The sequence below is a fragment of the Oryzias latipes genome, chromosome 2 (genome assembly GCF_002234675.1).
Source record: "Oryzias latipes chromosome 2, ASM223467v1".
Classification (NCBI taxonomy): domain Eukaryota; kingdom Metazoa; phylum Chordata; class Actinopteri; order Beloniformes; family Adrianichthyidae; genus Oryzias; species Oryzias latipes.
Genome location: NC_019860.2, coordinates 470,595 through 495,829, shown reverse-complemented (window position 1 = coordinate 495,829; position 25,235 = coordinate 470,595). Strand labels below are relative to the sequence as shown.

General features: G+C 42.6%; 1 long non-coding RNA gene, 1 other non-coding gene and 1 pseudogene across 2 annotated transcripts; 1 reads left to right on the top strand and 2 right to left on the bottom strand.

Moving 5' to 3' along the window:
* Positions 1-3,387: 3,387 nt before the first annotated feature.
* On the bottom strand, positions 3,388-24,614 carry LOC111948912 (annotated as a pseudogene).
* LOC111948919 lies at positions 6,260-9,791 on the bottom strand. Its single transcript, XR_002874890.1, has 2 exons — positions 7,999-9,791; positions 6,260-7,579 (listed from the first exon to the last, which is right to left on the bottom strand). It is a non-coding gene; the product is annotated as an uncharacterized LOC111948919 (long non-coding RNA).
* On the top strand, positions 9,429-9,501 carry trnar-ucg. The gene has a single exon. It is a non-coding gene; the product is annotated as a tRNA-Arg (tRNA).
* Positions 24,615-25,235: the final 621 nt, after the last annotated feature.

The window sequence follows — 25,235 nt, the reverse complement described above, 5'->3', positions numbered from 1 at the left end:
GAATGTGTGGGGGTGGAAGAGAGTAAAAGGAAGAAAGGTGAAAAAGTGGGGGATACAAGCACTGAGTTATTAAGTTATTATTTTAAGCTGTAACGTTTATACCAGATCTGCTGGAAAGACAAATATTACATCAAAGGTGAAAATCTACCACAAAGATGAGCGGAAAATATCTGCCCATCAATCCACTGTAGGTTAGAAGGAGGGATGAAGCAGACAGGGACAGACCAGGCGACAGCCATGGGGGCCACCGGGCGCAGGACACCGAGACAAGGGCCAAGGACGAAGCCAGGGCCCCCAGAACCCATGAGCCGCCCACCACCCGACCGGCGCCCCGTCTCTGCAAGCCAGCCCAGGCACGCGACCCGAGCAACCCAGAGATTGTGATCTCATGGTATTCAGTCTGCAGTGTCTGACTGTTTCAGCAGATCTGTCAGTCTGGTTCTTTCCTCTCTGAGCTCCTTTGTTTCTTCTCAAAGAGGTCCCAGTTTACTCAGTACATGGTTGAATTGAACAGCCAGTTCACAGACGTCATTATGCTGCTGTTTCAGTTCGGAAACTTCATCCTGAAGCCGCTTCTTTTCATCTTCCAGTTTGGATTTTTCTTCAGAGATTCTGGTAAATTCATCTTTCACCTCTTTCACTTCCTTGTCCTTCCTCTGGAGTTCCTTCTACAGTATTTTCATCAGTCAAGAATTTTGAACACATTTCTTACTACTTATTTGTGCAGATAAAGTATATAACATGTGAAAATACTTTTGCTGATCACATTACCAACCTACTATGAAGGGATTTCTGAGCCATTGTTCCATGTGCAACACTTGCTGTTTTGAGCACAAAACCTGAAAGATTTTGTGCTCAAAAAATTATTTTGTACCTGAAACTCAACAAGTGCAAACAAAACCAGGAGCTGGAGGAAGTGGTCAGGGTTAGGGAAGTCTGGGAATCTCTACTTAGACCCCTGCCCCCGCAACCCGGTCCCGGATAAGCGGAAGGAGATGGATGGATGGATTATTGAAAAAATGTTTTATAGTGAACGCAGTCCTTTGTATTTAAAGTGGCAGATGTGGCACTAAAAATGAATAACATCAACTAATCTCTCTTCCTGCTCTTGTCGAGGACGGACGCTTTTCCTCTCGCTCCTCCTGTATCAGCCCCCCCCAGCTTTTTTGTCTGTCTTCCCCGGAGCTGCATCTTTCTGCCTGCTGCTACTCCTGCTCTTTTTACACTCTAAAGATGGATCTGATCAGCTGGTCTTTGAATTCGATCGACAAAGTTTTTTCAACACTAAGGAACGGGAAAGCGGACCCTTCCTGCCCAGACGGCACCCACGTGGCTGGAAACACCAACGACCCGTGGGGCAAGTGGAGGCTGGTGTGCCTGGCCCAGCTGTCTGTGGAAGACGTCAAGGATGTGTACCTCTTTGGATTTATGATAATTGGATTCCTCATCATTGGGATCGGAGAATTTCTGATCTATCAGGCAGTCTGGGAGCAGAAGACGGAGAGAGGCGATTCGTCTGAGCTCTGTGGAAGGATTCTTCTGGGAGGAGAGACTCAGAACGAGAAACTTTCACTAGTGGATCAAAAGCTCTGTGCTTGTCTTGCCCACTTAAGCAGGATGCTCTCGATCTTTGAACTTGTGCAGAAGATGGATACCAACTTGGAGCGCGTTTCTGCCCGAATGGAGGCTAAACTGGTCTAAATTGCCCACATTTTGGATCAAATCTGCCTCAGTGCAAGACCAGTCAAGGACACAGCCAGCAGAACAAACAACCTGCTGGCGCCGGAAAATCTAATCTAATCGGACCCCCCCTCCCCCCCCCCCCCCCCCCCCTGAGCTGAGACTCCTTGGCTCCAACCAAAACATAATTCGCTCTCAGAGTGTGAAAACCGCCGCTGTGCTGAAGGCCGATGCTGCTGCTCAACCCCCCCCTCGACCTCGACATTCCTCGGAACTCATCCCCCGCCCCCGAGTGAGCACTCCTGGAGACGCGAGCGCCCGTGAGGAGCAGCTGCGACCAGAGTGTAACACAGGGGGGGCCCCACCCCCCCCTATCCAACCTTCCCAGTGATCCCTGTGTACTGCGTGGCCGTGAGAATATGTGCTTCTGTGTTCAGACGGTGTTTTTTTCTTGTATCTACACATTGTATCACAGTGTTGAGATACGACTTTTTTTGTCACCAATCACCCCACCTATTGTAACCATCTTTACCCATCCTAAGAAATAGGTGCACAGTCGCTGCAGCTGCCTCAGTAAAACTCGAACTGTATGTGTATTTGTTGTATGTCTGATCTTGTTCGGGTTGCACTGGAACAATATTGTATGTCAGTGTAAAAGCTGTGCGTATGACAATAAAAGGATTCTAATCAACAAACAGCAGAAACCCACACTGTGAGAAAGATTCCACACTTCTGACTGATGTTCACGCCCACTCATTCCTAATAGATAAGATTGGAACAGAACAATGAGAACCAAAATAAAAAACAAAGGAACAGTTCTAATGTCTACTAGAAAACATGAATAACAAGAACACCAGACACAAACACCCGTCTGGTTCTTTATCAGCCTCTTCCTGAATACATTTTTAGGAAATTTTTTTCCTCACTTAACTTGGTCTAAAAAAATATAAACTGTCGTTACTACTTTTTGTTTAAATTAATAATCAAATGTTCACTTATTACATAAAAAGTGTCAGAATTAAAGATGTTTACAAAATCTTTCTTGTGTCATGGTAACACACACATGAACAAACTAAAAAATAATTAAAATATTTTAAAAAATGAAAATATTTAAATTATCTGAAATACGAAAACCAAAGTGATTGGATTTGCTGCAGAGGTAGAGTGGTTGACCTCTGATCAGAAGATCACAGGTTCAATTACCACTTTGCCCGTCCATGTGTCAAAGTGTCATTGGACAAAACTGAACCCCACATTGATCCTGGGGGTTATAGGTTAGTGCCAGTGTGAGACAGCACAGCTGCCATCAGTGTGTGAATGGGTGTGTGTGGGGGTGAATGGGACTGAATGTTTAGTAGTTTGGGCCTTTCAAAGACGGTACATTACCGGTATATTCCATACGTATATGGCAACATAAAAACAAGGCTTGAAATATTTAATTCTAAAAATCATAATTTCAAATAAAATACTAGTTTCTGTCTTTATGGAAGAAAATTTGTACTTTTTCCAAATCTCTTCCTCTGCTCATGTAAACCCCATGTTTTTACTGCACAAGTTCTCTGCTCCAAGTTTTCTTGCGCTTAGTTTTTAATGAATCCTTTATTAAACTGTTTCAAAATGTTTTTCTCTTGTGAATTATCATGTGTGTTTTGAGATGAGATATACGTACAAAACTTTTGTCACATTCTTTACAAGAAAAAGGCTTTTCTCCTGTGTGAGTTCTCATGTGTGTTTGGAGATAAGATATTCGACTAAAACTTTTGTCACATTCTTTACAAGAAAAAGGCTTTTCTCCTGTGTGAGTTCTCGTGTGTGTTTTGAGATTATGAACAAGACTAAAACTTTTTTTACATTCTTTACAAGAAAAAGGCTTTTCTCCTGTGTGAGTTCTCATGTGTATTTGGAGATAAGATATTCGACTAAAACTTTTTTTACATTCTTTACAAGAAAAAGGCTTTTCTCCTGTGTGAGTTCTCATGTGTGTTTTAAGATTAGATATTTGACTGAAACTTTTGTCACATTCTTTACAAGAAAAAGGCTTTTCTCCTGTATGAGTTCTTGTGTGTTTTTTTAGACTAGACAAATCACTAAAACCTTTAGCACATTCTATACAAGAAAAAGGCTTTTCTCCTGTGTGAGTTCTCATGTGTGTTTTGAGATGAGATATTTGACTGAAACTTTGTTTACATTCTTCACATGAAAAAGGCTTTTCTCCTGTGTGAGTTCTCATGTGTGTTTTGAGATGAGATATACGATTAAAACTTTTGTCACATTCTTTACAAGAAAAAGGCTTTTCTCCTGTATGAGTTCTTGTGTGTGTTTTTAGACTAGACAAATCACTAAAACCTTTAGCACATTCTATACAAGAAAAAGGCTTTTCTCCTGTGTGAGTTCTCATGTGTCTTTTGAGATCAGATATTTGACTAAAACTTCCACCGCATTCTTTACATGAAAATTGTTTCTCTCCTGTATGAAATCCTACATGAAAAGGTTTGATAGTGATTCTTGAGCTTTCACCAGACTTCAAAAAGGAAAAAAAATTCTGCGCTGGAGACTCTTTGTGTTTCTTAACCAAATCATCCTTCTTTGATTTTTCACTAACATCAGAGTCACACTGACTTTCTGACATGTGAGAGCTGTCCACACTTTGGACAAGACTTCTGTCTCTCCTCTTCCTCTGATCTCTATTCTGTGGGTCTGTCTCTTCATCTGTAGTTGATGATGATTCTGTCTCTTCATCTGTAGTTGATGTTGATTCTTCATCTTGGTTTCCTTCTTCATCCTGACTATCAGTTACATTAAAGCTCTGTTGATTGTTTAGATCTTCTTCACTGTTCTCATCTTCCTCATAAGTAGGAATCTCCATCAAGGTATCAGTCTCCTGCTTCAGATTAAGCTGCTCTTCATCCTGACTGATGCAGAGTTCCTCTGGCTCCTCTTTAATCTGTGGTTGTTCTGGTTTCTGTAGTCTATCTTTAATCTGTGGAAGTTGTTGTTCCTCTACAGTTTGTGGAGGTTCTGGTTCGTCATGTTCCACTCTGAAGTTCCACTGTTGGTTGTTTAGATCTACTTTACTTTTCTCATCTTCCTCATAAGTTGGTATCTCCATCAAGGTGTCAGTCTCCTGCTTCAGATCAGGCTGACTGTTGTAGAACCCTTCTTGCTCCTCTTTAATCGTTGATGGTTGTGGTTCATCCGGTTCCTCTTTATAAAGCGGAGGGTCCGGTTTCTCCAGTTCAACTCTTAAGTTCCTTTGCTGGTTGAAGAGATTTTCATCTTCAGTCACCCAATGCTGGGGGAGGACTGCAGAAACACAAAATGAGACATTTTTATGTTTTAGGGTTTTGTGTGTTGTTAATATTCACTATTAACTGATCATCTTAAAACACCAATTGTCTGTGAAGACTCACAGAAGTAGGATTAAAAATGCCATGTGGACATTATCATTTTCAAATTTGAAAAAGTTTCACCTCTTACCCAAATTGTCAATTCTGAAATAGCGGGTGAAAGAGCTAGTTTAAATGTGCTCCTGGGGGAGGAGTCAGACCTGAATCTGGATAGTATTGTCTATTTAGACTAAATGGTTTTAGGTCTTTAGAAGTCCTTTGTTCTCAGCTGTAGTTGGGAAGACAGTGGCTACCCTCCCCAACCTGGTAATCTCTTTCAGCTGTTAATGACCTAAGTGAAACTGGTTTGTTTGTCTGGGACTGATTTAAACCTGAGACCACCAGTCTTATTAAGATACTGTTTATCTTTCTTGACAAATATGGCATCTTTTACTCCTCGCTAAAACCATCCTTTCTCTCTGGCTAAAACTCAAACCTCGCTATCCTGGAAGCAGTTGTTTGTGGCCTTCAGGTGAAGTGTACTGCAGACTTGGGTCCACTTGAATTGGTTCTTTGATGTTGTTAATGCAGCTAGAAGCACAACCTATACAAGCGGCTTTACCAACATGACAGAACCAACTCAAGTGGACCTGTATTGGCTCGAGCAGGGGAACCAACCAGCCAGGTGAGGGGGCCCCCCTTCCGGCATCCGGGAGCAAGGGGGAACCCCGCCATTAGGGCCCTGAGCCACATGACAGGCGCTGCGCTGTACTGGGTGGCAGCCATTGGGGCCACTGGGAGCCAGACACTAAGACCCAGGCCAAGGAGGGAGCCAGGACCCAGGAGCTGCCCACCACCCAGCCGGTGCCTCGTCACCTCAAGCAAGCCCCGGTGCCTGACCCAGCTGAAGCTTCAGAGAGCTTCACTGCTTTGTAGAAGGTAACATACCTATGTGGTGGAGCTGCAGCTGTGGTTTCCAGATGACATCCAGCAGTCTGCGCTGACGACAGAGCTCCTCCTCGTACTGGACGATGGTTCCTTCACAGAGTCTGCAGATTTCTTCAGCAGCAGCAGCTAGTCGCTCGCTGATCAACTCTCTCAGAGACTGAAGGGAAGACATGGTTCCTGCTCCGATCTTCAGCTCCAACTCCCACAAACACCGCCGTCCTCTTCACTGCAGCTCCGATCGATCATCTGCTAGTCTCACAATCACAGCAAAAAGGTTCAAACAGAACTTTTCTCCTGGTTGGAGATTTTCCTGAAAGTTCCTGTGATCCTGCAGGAGTCAGTTCTGCTCAGCCTGCAGACCAAACAGAAAAGACTCTGGAAGCTTCCACATGGGAAACTTCCAGACAAAGAATCCAAACAACAACATCTGATTGGTTGACTTTTGGAGGGAAAGCTGCAACAGTCTTCTGTGATTGGTTCAGCCGTCCCTGCCCCCACTAGTCCACTGCACAGGGGGCAACATTCCAGGGGGGGTTGGTAATCTCCTCCTTCTATTGTTTCTGCCCCACTGGCTCTTTCAAAATAAAGGCTTGTTGTAGCAGAAACCTGAATGGAACATCAGAATGGACTCAAACTGCTGCTGGTTTCAAAGCCTCCTTCTCAACTTCCAGCTGAACTCTTCATGAGTTTGAGCGTCTGTGACAAACTCTACAGCTGAACAACAGCAGTGAAAATCTCCATGGATGTCAACTGGGAGAGAATCAACATGAGATTTCCAAGAGTTTCTGCAGGAACTCATCACAAAGTCAGGAGCTGCAAGGCCTGATGGGAGATCTGGGATCCTATTGTGACACGAAGGAAACTCTTTCATCTGACACGATCACTTTGATGTTAACATGAAGATGGATCCCAGTGATTCAGCTGAAAAACATCCCATAATACTGTTCTAGATGGTTCTAGAGTGGTGTGGAGATTTCCTGTTTCTTTTTCCTGTTTCTCCAGAAACTAGAAGTCAAAGCTGAAAGCAGAAGCTGCAAACTGAGTCTGTGAGGCCGATTTTCCAGCAGCACATCCTCCTCATCTGCTGCTGAGATGGAATGATGAAGCTCAGCTGAGGAACAGCAGGTTTCCTCTCACATGTTCCTGATGCAGAAAACCCTGTTTCATATCCAGTCATCCACATCATGAAGGATCAACATGTTTGACTGAATTTACATGAAAAGAAAAGACGTCAAAGAAATCTGTCCAGACGGGAAAGACTGAAGGAATCCAAGTTTTTAGCAGATAGACAGAACTTTGTTTGATTTTCTAGCTCTGCTTTTCTCCAAAGATGAAGAACATCAAGAAATGACCAATAAATGCTGATCTGGAACATTCTGTCTGGGAGTCTGACTGACACTTTGACACTTTCTACATTCTGCTTTGATCCGGGTCTGAACCTGCTTTCCTGCCACCACAACACATCCAATCCCAGCCCAGAACCTGAAGCTGGTTCTGAACATGAAGCCGGTCTTCAGGGACAGCAGGACTGATGAGTTAGTGATCTTCTCAGATGGACTTCAGACCCCTTAGAGCTGAAACTCTCACTTTTCTCTAGGAATCAGCTTCTTGTTGACGACACACTGCTGCAGTCAGGGGAACACACAAGAAACACACACAAAGACACACAAAGGGGGAGGAGCTTAGCTCGGGCATTGAAGTCATGGTGGAACTCTTCTGGGACTGATTTTAGACACAGAAAGCGCTGGTGTTGTAATCAATAAGATGATTGGTCAGCTTTAGCATCAATGGAAACATCACATGGTCTTTCATTAAAGTCCATTTAGATCATAGTTACAGAAAGAAGAACTGATCAGAAGTCAGGAATCAATGGATATTCAGAAACATTCAGAATATTTCACTAGTCTGATTGGAATCACTCTATTCAATAGAAACCAGCAAGAAAATAGAGATTTTCTCTCCTGACCTCATTATTCATGTGAATTTATCAGCTGTAACCCATAATTCAGACAAATGGAGCCAGTAATTCCAGAATAATCCTCACATAGATGTTGTGTGTGGAGCCCGTTTTCCTTTAGATGATCCAGCTCTTGGTCCACTGAACCTCCAACCTTCTTCCATTTGTTCAGCTGCTGGACAGAACAAAGAAAAACAAACAGATGTTTTTGCTGAGTCAGGAAAATGCCTGTTGGAGCTCCAACATGGTTGTTGACGGTGTTCCTCCTCTTTCTGCTCCGCTGACGTCCTCATTTTCAGTTTCCTGATCAGACAAACTAAACTCTTTTCCAGCTTTGAATCCTCAGAAGAAGAAACTTCCACCTTTGAGCCACATGCTCAGAGAATCCACTTCCAGAACAGCAGAGATTCCCGCCACATGTGACAGAGCATCCAGGTGATCTCCAACTACAGGACATCATCACCTGCCTGTGACAGTCACACCTCCATTCTAGATGCAGCCAATGACCTCTAGGCTGTTTGAGGCTCAGAACAACATGACCATCCCTCCTCCTGACCACCAGCTGCTCTGTCTCACAATGGCTGCCATGAGGAAGACTCCATGAAGAGTTAACGCCCAGAGGTCTGCTGGACCAGACCCCATTCCTGACAGAGTGATCAGAGAGTGCAGAGCAGCTGCTAGACGTCTGATGTCTGACAGGAAATCTTCTAGCAGATGTCAGCTCCATCCCATTAGACGTTAGCTGACAGACTGGGGGCCATGAGCTGGAACAGCAGTCAGAAACATAGTCAGAGGGTGGAGATGGGCTGCAGGTGAAGCAGGAGTCCCCGCCAGAAAAGACGCTCAGGACTCCTCCTCTTCTTCAGCTTTCTCAGGGATGAAGCAGAAAATGATTTTTCCAGAAACATCCCTCCTGCCTCAACCCACTTGTGTCAAGCTGCTGGAGTCAGCTGGTTTCCATGGCAACGGCTGATGAAGGACAGCAGTTTATTTAAAGTGAGACTGGAACATTGATGTTTATACAAAAATGACTGTTTCTGTTATCAAAAGCTGCAGAAAGAAGAGACTCAGCGTTTTCCAGCAGCTTCTTCCTGCAGAAACATCAGCAGAAGAGAAGCAGCAGCCATGAAGAGACTGAGGACGGACGGACATCCAGCCAGAATCCAAGCAGCACCTTCATCCTGATGAAGCTCCGCCTTCTGACCTTCATCAGTCATCTCCAGGCTCCGCCCCAGTCTGCAGCAGCTTCATCTGCTGCCTCCATCCTCTCTCTGTGAGTCTCTGCAGAGTTTTTCTGCAGCTGCTGGTTTTTCTGCGGCAGCAGCAGCAGCATCAGAGCCAGAGAGCCAAAGAAAGTGGAAAGTCTGAGAAGGAAGCAGCTCTGAAGCTCTGCAGCTGACGGTGCAGCTTCAGGACTCATGAGGAGGAGCACATGCACGGCTCCTCTTCCTCTTCCACCTTCCTCTTTGAGGCAGCAGAAGTTCCTCCAACTCCAGCTGGAACTTCCTGCCCTTACAGACCATGTGGCCTAATGGACAAGGCGTCTGACTTCGGATCAGAAGATTGAGGGTTCAAATCCCTTAATGGTTGGAAGCAGAACTTTCAGAGACTCCCAAAGTAAGACACCTGGTGGCTGTTCTTTGTAACTGCATCTGCAGCTTCTAGAAACCTCTTTGTTTCTGTTTTCATCTTTTCCAACAGTTTGTTTTCTTCACATGAAGCCTAAAGAAATGTCCTCAGAATGATGGAAACAGTTTTTCTGCAGCTTGAAGCTGTTCTGGAAGATTTTCTTCTTTAGTGCAGAGAAATCTCTCATTTGATGAGACGGAGGAACTGCAGCAACGTTTCCTGGAAAACCTCCACATTTCACTGAAACCATGTTGGAACTTTGTCCATGAGGCCACATGGTCTGGAAGAAGCCCCAGTTCCAGCTGACAGAAGTCTGCTTCTGATCCATCAGATCTACCTAGCAACAGAAGCAAAGCTTCACGTGTTGCAGCAACAGTTTCCATGTTTGGGAGGATCTTCTGAAGAACAGCTCAGTTCCAGATCACATCATGATGTTTGATGTTTTCTTCATTCCAGGAAATCATCTGTGTCTCCTTTGATCTGTGCTGAGTCAGCACTTTGACTTCTTTTCAACTTTAGATCCATCATTTACAATCAAGGATTTATTGATAAATAGGATTTATTGACAGAAAATAAAGAGTAAATGTATTTCTCATCCAGCAGTGATTGTAAGTCTTTTATTTTGAAATTCCTCAAGGATGATCATCATGGTGGGATTTCTAGATCTGCATGAACTCATCCTGAATCCAAAAGACACTGGAGCATCAAAGAATCCAACCCATCTCTGCCAACATGAGGCTCTTACTTTGAAAAGTCTCAGACTTCCTGCAGGGAAACAGGCTTTCTGCTGCTGCATTGACAGATGTGCACGAGCTTGAAAGAGCTTCCTGACTGAGGAGCTGCAGACTTTCTCCTGCAGAGCAGCAGCTGACTTCAGCGTCGTCATGGGAACACAGTCTGCTGCTGCTTCTGGAAACGTCTTCAAGGCTGTGGTGGGACTTGTTGGTCTGGAGGACAGATTCTGGGAGCAAATGCTGCTTCAGCTTCAAGCTTCAGCTCTTTTCTTCTGGCAGAGCTTAGAAGAAATGGAAACCTCCTTTGTTCTGACTGTTTGCTCCAAATCCCAGATTCAGGAATTCCTCCAAGAAGTTCAGCTCAGAGATCATCAGCAGAGAAAAGCCTGAAGTTCTGATGACAACAGAACATGATCAATATTATTGATCCACATGGAATCCAGAAGAAACTCTGAGGTGAAGACATGAAGACACAAGCTTCAGAGACATGAGGAGAAGTCAGAGTGGATTCATTCTGGACTTTCTTCTCACATCTTTGTCTTTGATCCTTCAAATCTTCTGAAATCTGATCATCCATGGATTGTTTTTGTGGGATCAGATCCAGAGTTGCTGAAAGTTCTGCTGCCCTCTGCTGGTCAAAGTGTCCAAACAGCAGAGAGGAGATTCTCTGGGATTCCTTGGAGTCCAGATTCTCCTGGATGTGAACAGTCTCTGCTTCTGGAACAGAAGAGTCCTTCTCAGAGCAGCATTGAGGATCTGTTCTGTCCGGCTGAGAGCGCTCCCTGCTGGTAGGAGACAGAAGCACATCAGCTGCTTTTCTTTGGCCGTTCAGAAACAGTCTGGAGACTCTAAAAAACCTCCACTTCCTGCAGAGCATCATGTTTGATCCTCTTCCTTCAGAAACGGCTCCATTGTTCCATGGCTCAGCAGTTTGACTAAAGCAGCTGAGAGTCTGGATGCAAACAGACCTCAGCAGCTCATCCAGAACGCCATGACAGAAGCACATGCAGCAGCACGTGCACGCTCCCAGAGAGCAGCAGCTGATCCAAGTCCTGAGACCTTTCTGTTCTGCTTGGAGCACACTTCAACATGAACTTCATTTCCCATCATTCCATCTGTCAGGAGAGAACAGCTGCAATCAGCTTCCTTCAGGAATGACTGCAGGTAGAAGGATCTTTCATTCTTCAGCACCACCAGGACCCACATCCAGCCCATCAACAGCCAGAACATCAGTGACATCAGCGTCTGATCTTCATCACATCATCATCATCATCAAAGGACCACCTCTACGTTTTTACAATCTGATGGATTTCAGTCTTTCTGCAGCTTCTCATCAACTGGATTGTCAAATATTTTCATTTCCTGTTTTCTGTTTTAAATGTTGAAGAAAAATCTTTCCAGTTTTAAAAAGATGAGAATAATAAAGTTATTGGAAAGACCCTGTCTGCTGCAGGACCTGTGCAGGTGCATTGTGGGTAATAATGTTCTGTTTGGGATATTTGCTGGATTCTGGATGTTGACAGTTGTGTTGGTCTTGATTGTTTAGCGTTGTGGTTTGGATGTTTGTTGTTATTTGTAGCACAGCTGAGTAGGTTCTTCATAGACAACATGTTGCTCTGCCAATGTGCCTTTGGGCCAACTTGATTGGGCTGTTTGGAAGAATAATGAGGAGAAATGAGAGCCTCCATCAGATCATGTTTCTGCTGTTTTTCAGAATCTGAACCTGAAAGCTGTCTGTCATATTTATGCAGCCTTTTTCAATAGAAACTGATCCAAACTGCAGATTCTATTGATTTCTCCATCAGATTTATGTCTAGGGGTGTAACGATACGCTAACATCTCAATTCAGTTCCATTCAGCGTTTCATAGGGCTCAGTTCAGTATGGCTGTTTAACAAATCTACCTGATGTGAACTTCTATTTTATGAATTATTATTTTATTGTTATTTATGGTGTGTGTTTGTGTGACTTTTTATCTTCCACTATGAAGCAGCATGGCGTGTCCATTTGAATAGGATTTAGTGGCACCTAACCTAAGGTGTAACTTTGGTGCTGCTGTTAGATCAGCACTGCAAGGGATTGTGGGATACCATTCCCTTTGCCTGTCTGGACGGATTGTTCCTGCTCTGTTCTTACCATCTTCCTTCATCTCAAGGTCGTCTCCTCCAAAACTAAAACCATGTCTAGAGGAAGAGCTGAAAAGATACATAATGAGACTTCAAAATAAAAGTCCTTCCTTTTTACTGTATTTGCATCAATGACCAATTGAAAATAGAAATGCATCAAATAAGTAACAATAGATTTAACTCAAAAATGGTTAATCTACAACACTAAACACATTTTATTTAGGAAAAAAAATATTTGATTAACTTTATCAATCTCTTTAGTATCCCAACATTCTGGAAACATTTTTGCAAGTTTACTGTGAAAAGACTAACCTGTTCAAAAGATAAAACAGATAAAAGTAAAAAATATATATGTATTTTTTATATACTGCTCTCTTACCTGTACTGCTGCTGCAACAAGGAAATTTCCCCTATGTGGGACTAATAAAGGAATATTTTATCTTATCTTAAAAACACATCATAAAAGCTGCAAATGCTGAATTCATCTTCCAAGACCAAATCTGGATTTCAAAGAGACTCTAAGTCAGACTGAAGTTTACAGATGTCTGTGGAGCAGAACCTCCCTGCTGCACTCAGACTGATGATAAAACTACAGAGAAGCCGTTTGTTTGCTTCAGTCTTCTTCACAGCTTCTGATGGAGCTCTGTGATCTGACCTCAGTCCTGAGTTCAGCAGTCAGAACTGGACCTGTAGAGTCCAGCTTTGGAACCAGCAGAGAAGCAGCAAACAGCAGAAACCCACACTGTGGGAAAGACTCCACACTTCTGACTGATGTTCACGTCCATTTTATTCTTCACAGTAAAGTCTGGAACAGAACACTAAGGACCAAAAAGAACAGAGGAACAGTTCTAATGTCTACTAGAAAACATGAATCACAAGAACACCAGCCTCTTCCTTCATACATTTAGGAGAAAATCCTTTCCTAAAGAAATTATTTGCTCATATGACCCAAAAAATATAAACTGTAGTCACTACTTTTTAAAACTATCACCGATCACATAAAAAGTGTTTGAATTGAACCAAATATTTCCAGTGTTGTCATGGTAACACAGGCAAAGACAACATACACATTGTATCAGCATAAACTACAACCACAATTAAGCTGTTCAAGAGATGAAGATTAAACCAGGATCATCAAAAACAACACATTTGTATTTACAGGTCCATCTATTAAAAAAAGCAAATTGAAGTTTAGCAGATTTAGTTGGATTCTGATGGTTGCAGCTTATAGATGACAACCCAAAAAAGGTGTATGAGAAAGATGTTCTCAGGACACATCAGATGTTAGAAAACTCTTCATTTATTTCCATTCAATGTTCACTTCTGCCTCCTTTTACGTAAATGACTGCATCAATGTGGTTCTGTGTGCATGTTTTATTGATCGTATGGCAGGGAAATGGTTGTTACCAAAGCGCTATAAAAAAAACCCAGCAATCTCTGACCCCATTTGTGTTGCCAGGGGACAACAGCTGATTGTGTAGACAATACATTAGTGGATTGTTTCGGGCCCAGAAGTTTTGGGAAGTAGTCCCCAAAAATAGTATCAGGCATGCCTCTTACTGGGTGCAAGTCCATGTTTGTCAAAAAAAGAGATTATAATAAGAGAATGATAAAACAAACTGTCAAAAACAAGTGAGCTAATTAAGAGCCAAAGTAGGCTAACTGGCATCTGACTGTAAAAATTAGAAAAAGGTCATAAGGTCATTAGGATCAGAAAACCCAACTTGGTTTTTCTGAAATTTTCTGCAGGAGCTGCTCTGTTACAGCTTTATCTACACACCCCAAAATGTGGTGGAATGGATTTTTTCTATTGCATTGTTGTTCATAAACCACACTGCCTCTTGTTAAGGACATCACTGCTGTGACATTAAGGATGGTAGTGATTATATCTAAACATTTGATCAATGTTCTATATTTACATTACATGAATAAATTAATGCCACAAAAAATTAAAAGCATGTAAACTTCATCAGTGTTTGATTGCTTCCATTGTGCAGGCGTCTTCTTTTCCTGACATTCTATCTTTAGTTGTAGAAACTATGCATACACATTTTTGTTTTCAATCGAGGGACTCGATATCAATGCCCTGAAACTGCAACGTATTTTGAAGTAATCCAACAAGACAAATTTCTTGTTCAAAATCATAGTCAAAAGAAAGAAAAGTAATATTCAAAATAGTAATTTTATACTAAAAACTAAATGTTCTGTTTTATTATTTCTTTTTAAAGCATTCAAAATGTACTTTATCAGCATACATTTTATTCAGGCAGTTATCTAACCCTGTAGCACGATTTAAACTGCAAGCTATCATCTACAAGGTGGAACATGGGAGCAGCTGCAGAAAATTCAAGATGAATTAATCCATGATTCACAAGTGGAGGAAGCTAGAAAACGAACTCCAAAAGTCAAGATGACGCAGCTAAATTTCTGTGAAAACAAGGCGACTCGATTGATTAACGATCAGCGACCTGTTTGGAGACACTTCTCTGCAGTCACCATTCGACTGAGGGCAGTAACGCTATTAACAGAGACAATATTCACCTTCACCTTATGAAACGCCATCATCTTTCCATCCAGGCTAGGATTGCAATGCTGCAGCGACTTCCAGCGGACTACAATGAAAAGCTGTTCATCTTCCACTCCTAGTGCAGTAGAAAGATCGTTGACAAACACCTCCAGCCCAGCCACATCACCAACATGGACGAAGCGCCGCTGACTTTTAACATCCTGGTGAGTCATAATGTCCAGAAGAACGGGAGCAGGGCGGTAGGATATGTCCAACAGGGCAGGAAACGTCAGCTTTTGTTGTTTTGGGAGGCAGCGCCGGGCGAGTTATGCCACACTTTAACGGATTGTAAAAGCTTGGGCTTGAGGAGCCAGACGGCCACCAGAAAGACTCTGACAATGACGAAAGGGAACCTGGCGTGTTTGATAGAACTTTAGCCCAGCTGTTCATGTCAGATAAAGAGGATTAGAACTTTGATGGAGGTTTGGATCCTCTTTTATGACTGAAAAAATGAAAAGTAAATCATAACCAACTCCTGCTGCCTTTTTAAACACACACTGAGTGTGTGTGTGCTGAAGCCGCTGTGTTGGCGCCCACGCGTGTGCAGGAAGCAGGGGGGGAGCCCTCAGTGCAAGCGAGTGCGTGAGCGTGCATTCTGTTTGTGTTACTCGGTTACAGAGAACAGAAATAATTAACATTTCCTCTAAAAGAACGGAGACTGGTTCTTCTATTAACCCGCTCTGGAGGCTCTGAGGGTCCAAACAAGGAAGTGAACCCTGAAGGAAGATCCCCCATGGTCCCTGGAGAGGATCTCCCTTGGGTCTTTCGACCGCAGTCAGAAACAACGCAGTAATTGTTCAACACTAGCAGGCGTGTTTTACTGGTATGTGTTAACTTACCCGTGCCTTAAAACCCGGTGCACCTTTTGTATGTATTAAATACAGAAAAAACTAACCATAACTGAGACTGTGTCCTATAACCCAGTAGCCTTATGGTCATGAAAATACAGTACTGTGGTTTCACGACCATAGGGCGCACCGGATGGTAGGGCGCGGTCTCAGTCATGGGGGATTTTCCCGTCTTTAACACATACAAGAGGTGCACTGGGTGTTAAGGCGCGGGCACGTTAATGCCCTGTTCGGGCCCTCAGAGTTTCTAGAGTGGGTTAATAAAAAAATCCAGACTGATTTTTTTAGAGGACACTTTTTGTTACTGTTCTCCCTCCCCAACTAAACACAAACTGAATGGTCGCTCACTTGCGCGCTCTTGTCTCCCTTCCCTCCTTATCCTACACAAGAACTAAACACACAGCACACACACAGACGCCGCCGTGCCCACTTCTCCTTTCTTACTTTCTATATGTGCTAGAAAACGCTACTCCTTTCAGCACACACACAGAGACACACAGACTTGCGCTGCACGTCTCCTTTCTTCATGTGTGCTAGCCAAAACCTGCACCTTTCAGCACACACAGAGACTTGCCCCAGTCTGTCTCTGCATTTCTCCTTTGCGCCAACGAAAGCAGCAGCTTAAAGCAGTGTTCCAGCTGCTTTTCTGCTTACTCCTTCTGTACTGAAATGGTTGAGGGTTATGAGGTAGAAGGAGCATAGAAGGCTTTAAAATGTAGATAGTTGCAATGCAGGTAGGTTCCACTTGGCCTTTACGTCTCTCTCCCTTCCTCACTCCATCTTCTGCTACGACCCACAACTACACAATAGGCGCACCGGCTCATGGGTTTCCCCCTGATGGCGAAAAAATGTATAACTTTTAAGTGCACCTTATAGTCGTGAAAAACTGTAGTTTTTAAATCCAAGTTTCAAATGTACAGTTAATATTTTAAATAAATGCTTCAAATTTACAATATGTACTCTTGACTTTGGAACTAGTTTAATTTATATTTCAGTTATGATACGCATTTCTCAAATTAAAAATCTGTTCTTTTATTTATTTTTTAAAGCTGATTCATATTTGACCCAATAATTTTTACATTTTTTCTTAGGTTGAGAATTTTCATTAGAGACATTTTTTATTAGAAAAAGGTTTCACTTATTTATGAGATTTCATGTGTCTTTTGAAATTAGATAAAAAACTAAAACTTTTATCACATTCTTTACAAGAAAAAGGCTTTTCTCCTGTGTGAATTATCATGTGTGATTTGAGATTAGAACCATCATGAAAACTTTTTTTACATTTTTTACAAGAAAAAGGCTTTTCTCCTGTGTGAGTTCTCATGTGTGTTTTGAGATGAGATACATGACTATAACATTTATCACAATATTTACAAGTAAAAGGCTTCTCTCCTGTGTGAGTTCTCATGTGTATTTTGAGATGACATAAAAAACTAAAATATTTTTTACATTCTTTACAAGAAAAAGGCTTTTCTTCTGTATGAATTCTCATGTGTGTGTTGAGATGAAGTACATCTCTAAAACATTTATCACAATATTTACAAGAAAAAGGCCCTTCTCCTGTGTGAGTTCTCATGTGTATTTTGAGATCATATTCATCTCTAATACATTTGCCACAATATTTACAACTAAAATGCCTTTCTCCTGTGTGAGTTCTCATGTGTCTGTTGAGATGAGATATTTGATTAAAACTTTTCTCACATTCTTTACAAGAAAAAGGCTTTTCTCCTGTGTGAGTTCTCATGTGTCTTTTGAGATTAGATATTCGACTAAAACCTTTATCACATTCTTTACAAGAATAAGGTTTGTTTTCTGTGTGAGTTCTCTTGAGAATTTTAACTTGAGACAATTGATGAAAGTTTATACCATATTTTTTACAGACTCTTTCAGAATCCGTTTTCTGTTGGTCTGTATCTCCATCTGTAGTTGATGTTGATTCTTCATGTTGGTTTCCTTCTTCATCCTGACTATCAGTTACATTAAAGCTCTGCTGATTGTTTAGATCTGCTTCACTCTTCTCATCTTCCTCATACGTAGGAATCTCCATCAAGGTATCAGTCTCCTGCTTCAGATCAAGCTGATCTTCATCCTGACTGATGCAGAGTTCCCCTGGTTCCTCTTTAATCTGTGGAAGAACTAGTTCATCCTGTTCTTCTTTAAAGTGTGGAGATTCTTGTTCCTCATGCTCCTCTTTAATCCGTGGAGGTTCTCGTTCGTCTTGCTCTTCTTTAATCTGTGCAGGTTCTTGATCCTCCTGCTCTTTTTTATAATGTGGAGGTTCTTGTTTCTCATGTTCCACTCTGAAGTTCTTCTGTTGGTTGCAGAGATCCTCTTCAGTCATCCAATGCTGGGGGAGAACTGCAGCAACACAAGAAGGAATCCTTTTATACTTAAATTTTTTTTAACATTGTTATGCACCAAGAAAAATCTAAACCACCTCAAAAGTATTTCAGTTTAATTTTTTTAATTCAACCCCCCCCCCCCATTCTCTGAACTCACTGAATCCTTTTCAGAGTCATGGGGATCTTCAATGATTTACAAGCTACTGTTGGGCAAAAGCAGGGCACGGCCTGGACAGGTTGCCAGTCTACCGGAGGACAGTGAGGACAAGATTATATCATGTTGTGCAGAGCTTCAGAATTCTTGTGATCCTTTTGATTGTAACTGTGTAAAAACATTGAAAAATTAAAGTGCTGCTCTTTTCTAAATTCCTTTTTTCTTCTTTAACTATGCGATGAAATTTGAAACAGTGATGAAAACTCTAATGAGACACCTCATAAATGTCCATGGATCAGAGCTGCAGCTTTGAAACCAGCAATTCCTCCTATCTGTTGAACAGCAGTTTAAAAGGAAGAAACGCTGAAGTCTAGCCAAATCATTCCTGCTCATGAAGTCCACACAGATGCTGAGGGACACTGACCAGTGGTGGTAAATGAGCATCAACGCTGGAAATGTTCACAATCGGTGGGCATACTTAAATGTGGAGAATACATTCATCTGCCCACACAAAATCATCCACTGCTTCACTGCATTTCACTATTAGACTGAACCAATGCAAACTTTCTGCATTGAAAGGACAAATACACTGAGTTGTGTGTTTATAGCAGGGGTGTCCAACCTACAGCCTGCGGATCTGTTTTTATTGGCCTACAGCAAATTTTGAAAATATAATGAATATGGCCCGCATATGGCGCATGAGCTCAACTCTGTTGCACTTCTCAGTTTCAACACTAAATGGAGTCGGTCACAGAAAGGTGTTTCTCTTCCAAACAAAATTAAGCAAAGAAGAATATTTACCACGAGTCACCTGAGGCCTGTTGCACAAAAGTAGAATTAAGACATCCGGGATAAATGACTAAGCTGAGCTCAATGAATCCATAACATGTGCGTCCAGGCTTAATTGGTTGCACAAAGACCAAGCCAGGATGAGCAGACACGGATTCATCAAGCCAGGTGAAACCAATCCTGGATAGGTGCGCGCTCACGGCTCACTCAAATAGACAGATCACAGATGAACTGATTTACCATGGCAACTAGAGTTAAAGTAAGTAAAAGCGTACTTTTCCCCGTCTGAAGCACAAATCCTCATGGAGGAATATGAGGAGGTAAAAGATATAATTAAGAAGAAAGGCAACACCGCCACAGTGATAAAGTTTACCTGCTTTGTTTTGTCCTTATTCAATAAAGGAACATAATGTTACACATTGTGTTTTTATATTTTAATGGAATGTGTATTATTTTATATGACAGAGTACTAGGGCCCACTGAGGAAAAAGGATAAAGTCATAAATTTATGAGGCTGGTTCTTTCTGCAGAAAACAACATATTCTTTTGACAGTTTTGATAGTTATGACAATGTGATACTTCATATTCTGGCACATCAGCATGTCTTCGTTTATGAAACCACACTGAAGTACAATTTCACGAAATGCCCCACATCTGTCATTTTAACAACTGTCCTCCTTTAAAACAACTGGTTACAATATTATGACTTGTCTTTTTTTCCCTCTGTGGCCCTAATATTCTATCATTTTATATATAGCCTTATAGTCTATGGCAGGGGTCGGGAACCTTTTTGGCCAAGAGAGCCATAAACGCCACATATTTTTAAATGTAATTTCCAAAGAGCCATACAATAATGTAGTGTCCCTTTCCCACACTGAGGCACGGAGACTTAACCTCTTTTAAGGTTCTTTATTCGGGTTACTGCAGACCGCGACAAACGCCGAACAATTAATTCAGCAACTCCTGAATCTCTCCCGCCGAGACGAGACGAGAGCGCGTCTCCCAACTTTATATTCCACTGCTCCCGCTGCAGCCCTCCCCTTTCCCTTATTCGGCCCATAGCTGAACCCCATTGGTCCAAACTACCTAACAACAGGCTGAGCGACAGAACTGAGAGCCAATCAGATCTCTGCTTGACGCGTTCAATGAACTCCAGAACTTTTAACGCGGCCCAACAGCCATCCAACTCAGTCCGCGACAATATGTTTAAAACTAAAATACAAGTGAATGTGTGCATTTGATGTAATTTCAACCTTTTTAAAGTCCAGTAAGTCTGTGGATTCTTTTTAATAACATTGTTATTCTGTTTCTAATAAATGATGAGTATTTCTCGTGGTAGTTTTGCTGATGGTCTAGTCTGGTTTACGTGGTGAGTTTCTGCTTCATGCAGGCGTTGAGACTTTAAACGTGATCTTAGGTTTGTATGAATGTTTTGTAGATGTGAGACAGACTGCTCACATGCGGACCTGGAGCCAAACACACACTCACACGCTGCAGTGAGTGACGGGCAGCGGGTTTTACGTTATTACAATCCCTGCGCGATTCACCTGCTGCCGGTCCCCACAACACCTCAGCCCCACCCTCTGCTTTCTCCCTCACACATCCCGTCCCCGCAACTGCGCGCTCTTTCTCAGAGACGGGAGCGTGCAGTTTTAGGCACGGCAATTCACAGGTTTCCGGGTGGTACAAACTCTGTGAATTAATAGACAATTTTAAACTTATACTAGTGCTGGCGCAGATTTGTCTCTCTAAGCACCGCTACTACTGCGCGCCTCTGCCATCGCATCGCGCACGAGAAAGACTGGTCTGATGAAGAAAAAAAATTTGAATTAAAGATTTGTCTGCGAGCCACATGTGACCATCAAAAGAGCCATATATGGCTCGCGAGCCTTAGGTTCCCGACCCCTGGTCTATGGGAAACTGTAAATTATCTAATGATAGCAACATCATCTAAAACTCATTATTTATCCAAAATGATTGACATTAATGATCACAAACGTTTAAATAATGACAGTGGGTCTAGTTATATGTGATAACAATGTATAGTGAGCAGTGAAATAACTATTGGTTTCCATTTGTGGCGACTGCTGACTGACATTAGGGATGAGATGAAATAGATCCTGGAATTTAGCCTGGTCTGGAGCAGGCTAGCTCCACAGAATAAATCTCCATGGTAACTTATACCATAACATATCCTCCTGCCCCCTATCCAGCTTTAGTGCAACCGGATTGGGGATCAATTGAGCCAGGATCACCAAGATATCCTGGCTTAATGCCTTATCCTACTTTTGTGCAACAGGCCCCTGAAATGGCAGCACTGAAGAAACGCAAGATAGCAAGTGAGAAGATTTCAAACACGGTGGGAAAATGAATATTTCTTTAAGGAAATTAACGGAAAGTGTGTCTGCTTGATTTGCACTGACGATGTTGCCGTAATGAAAGAGTATAAGCTCGTCGGCACTATGAGACCAAGCATCAGAGCAGCTACGCTTCGTACACAGGTGCTGTGTACAAAGAGTAGCTCAGATGTTGGCTAATATTGCTTGTTGGTCTGCCCAAAAAAATAACAAAGCATTAAAATATAATACTTTAATGAACATGACACTTATAGTATTTTGGTATAGTTCTACGGTACAGTATTGAACAATTAAAGACCCATCGCAAATTTGCCATTTTAGGAAGTCCTTGAAAAAGTTTATGCACACTAAACACACTAATGTTTTACAGTAATAAGCTGGTGGTCATTGATCTTCTGTTTCCTAGCCTATCTCTTTAAGGGGAGTCAGAGTCAGTGGTGGTGGTCCCTCAGGCCAGGAAACTAGACTGAGTCTTTGATCCGGTGCACCTAACTTTAATTCTTAGGTGCACCATGTTACCCCATGCAATCAGACTAAGTGTGAACACCTGGCCCCGCCCATATAGTGAAATGTGCATGTAAGTTCCGGGTCAATGGGTGCGCTTCCTGCCTGCCGCTTCCTGCGCCCAGCTACTGTGGCCACACCAGGACGCCAGAAACTTTTGACAAAACCCTATTAGGAAACCTCAACGCTCCTGTGACTTAAAGGCCTTGTGGGACTTGTGAACGTCTACCCTTTCCTAGATACCTGCAACAGTGTCTGACTGGTACTCAAGTGGAGGTTAACTTGTGTTTAAAAAAAAAAAATGTTTGCTTTTGTTGTCACAGTGTGTATATGCATGTGATTGGGGTGTTTTTGTTTTATTAAGTAACCAGCTCTGTCCGCAGATGGGCTTGAGGCCCTTTGTGGTTTTATCCTGTGTTTTATTTGTTTTTTTCTTTTAAATTTGGAACCACGTCTCCATTTGGTTAAGTCCCTATTTTTATTAGTGTGTGCCTGGACCGCTCGTGTTGCCACATTCGCAAACACAAAGCTATAAGTCTGCTCAGAGACATGGTTAAGTCGCATGGAGAAGCCGGTCGGTCCTGTTTGCGGTCTGAAGCCTTCCCTGGAACAAAACACCATAATAAACTTTAATAAACTTTCTTTGTATAACACATTTCAAGATAAAAATCAGAAAGTGCTTTACGCTAATACAAGGTAATACACAGTAAAACATAGAATATAAAAGGATAAAGAAAAAGCGATTAAAAAAAGATTTTTAGCTGCTTTTTAAAAAAAACGGAGACAAAGAAAATAACAAACAAAATAGAAAAGAAGTAGTCCGCTCTCGCACTTAAATAGTCAAGTGGACCGGTGGAGCGCGTTCTTACAGCTTTGTGATGGGGAAGGGGGGATGCTTTGTTACGTGTGTGATATGTGTGGGAGACTTAGGACTGCGATCCGTCTCACACCTCTAGGGGAACGAGCTACAGAACTCAGGAGAACCGGGTCTAAAACTATGTGTCCGGGCAGAGCTCGGACCGCCAGCACACACACAGCGGCTTTGTTTGGGGCGGTGTGAGCTTTTCAAGCAGAAATGTTACTCATTCTTAAGAAACCCTTCAAACAATCACGTGGATTTGTGTTTCCAGTCGTGTCTCGACAAAATAAAGGCTGATATTATTCCCACATATTTAACGTGCAGGCAGGTTGCAGATTGCAGAATTTCCCGCATGGATTCTATGTCCATCCAAACCTAATGTTGTTAGCGTGTTAGCATACTGCTAATCATGGCTTCTTTCCGGCTCCGTTTTTCAACAGAAGAAGCACTGACCACACGGATTAAAATTAAAATGATAAGCGAACAGACGCTTCATAATAACCGTAACTTTAATAAAAGCACGTTTAGAAGATCGTCTCGTATATTACAGAGCTGACATATCTATGTATGTAGCCGCTCAGCAGAACTCATTTCCTCTTCCGGTTTTTCAAACCCTACTGCGCATGTGCAAATGATTTATTCCAACTGAAAGTGTGACCCATGTGAACATTTGTTATATTCTGAAAACATTTTTCTGGGCTCATGTACACGGTTAAATTCTAATTCGACCATTGATCCAATCAAGATATTTTGTACATGTAACCGCGGCTTATGGTGTCTACTCGCAGTGTGGCGGGGGCGTGGCATCACAATGGTGTCTTTCCATCGTGATGTCAGTCAACCATCACGATGGACGATGCTTTCGTCCATCCGCACAACCCTAGAGTGTACGGCAGCAAAAGGTCTTTTATGTTGTTATGTTCTTATCCCGTTTTATCGCTTACGGGGTCAAGGGGCTGTTGGGCCCTACCCCAGCCAGCGGGGCTTCCAAAGGAGGCTGTGGACCAAAACTCTAGACCTCATAAGGCGGAAATACTGCTACGTAGTCCTGAGTATCTGTGTAAAATCATCAGGGGAGCACAAACGTCACAAAACTCTCTCCCCTGCAGCCAACACAAAGCTGCTACTGGTGTGTCTGTGTCTGTTAGCAGCCGGACACACCCTTCCACACATGGCAGGTTTTTTTGTGATGTAAGTTTTTCTCATGTGAAATTCACTGCATTTGTTACCGTTTTAATGCTTTTAATCCACGTTACAGCCGCCGTTCCTTTTCTATTAAAGCCCCAAAATGAAAGTCCCACCCCACTGCTTGACATGCAAACTTTAGCCAATCAGATCAACCAGAAAGGTTCCCGCCCCAAGTGACAGAAATGCCCCCTTAACACTGAGCGTAAATCCAGGTGAGGACACAAAAGAGAAATGACCGAGCAAGATCACTGCTCAGTTAGGATTGTAGCCGTTCAGTTGTAAAATACGGGGTCGCTTGGTAAGAATTGTGCATGCACGGTTGTAAGGTTCCTCACTCAGTTCCTAAATATGCTCGCTTAGTTGACTTTACGCCCTTTTACTTTATGGCAGAGATGTAATCCCATAGGCAACCAAAAGAATTTAAATGTTTAGTCACGTACCAACTATGTGGAGCTGCAGCTGCGGGTTCCAGCTGCTATCCAGCAGTCTGTGCTGTCGACAGAGCTCCTCCTCGTTCTGGACGATGGTTCCTTCAGCAGCAGAAAGTTGTTCTCTGACAGAACCTTCCTGAGGTTCTGAAGACATGGTTCCTGCTCCGATCTTCAGCTCCAACTCCCACAAACACCGCCGTCCTCTTCACTGCAGCTCCGATCGATCATCTGCTAGTCTCACAATCACAGAAACTTTTCTCCTGGTTGGAGATTTTCCTGAAAGTTCCTGTGATCCTGCAGGAGTCAGTTCTGCTCAGCCTGCAGACCAAACAGAAAAGACTCTGGAAGCTTCCACATGTGAAACTTCAACACAAAGAATCCAAACAACAACATCTGATTGGTTGACTTTTGGAGGGAAAGCTGCAACAGTCTTCTGTGATTGGTTCAGCCGTCCCTGCCCCCACTAGTCCACTGCACAGGGGGCAACATTCCAGGGGGGGTTGGTAATCTCCTCCTTCTATTCTTTCTGCCCCACTGGCTATTTCAAAATAAAGGCTTGTTGTAGCAGAAACCTGAATGGAACATCAGAATGGACTCAAACTGCTGCTGGTTTCAAAGCCTCCTTCTCAACTTCCAGCTGAACTGTCCCGTTATGTTTCATTCTTTCTGCTTTTTTGATTCTTTCTGCACCATGAGGGAGAGGAGGATGAGTTTATTTAGCAGATCTACTGCCAGAAAGTGATATGTCAACCATGGAGAAATGGTAAATGATTCCATGATGCAAATCTAAATTGATGC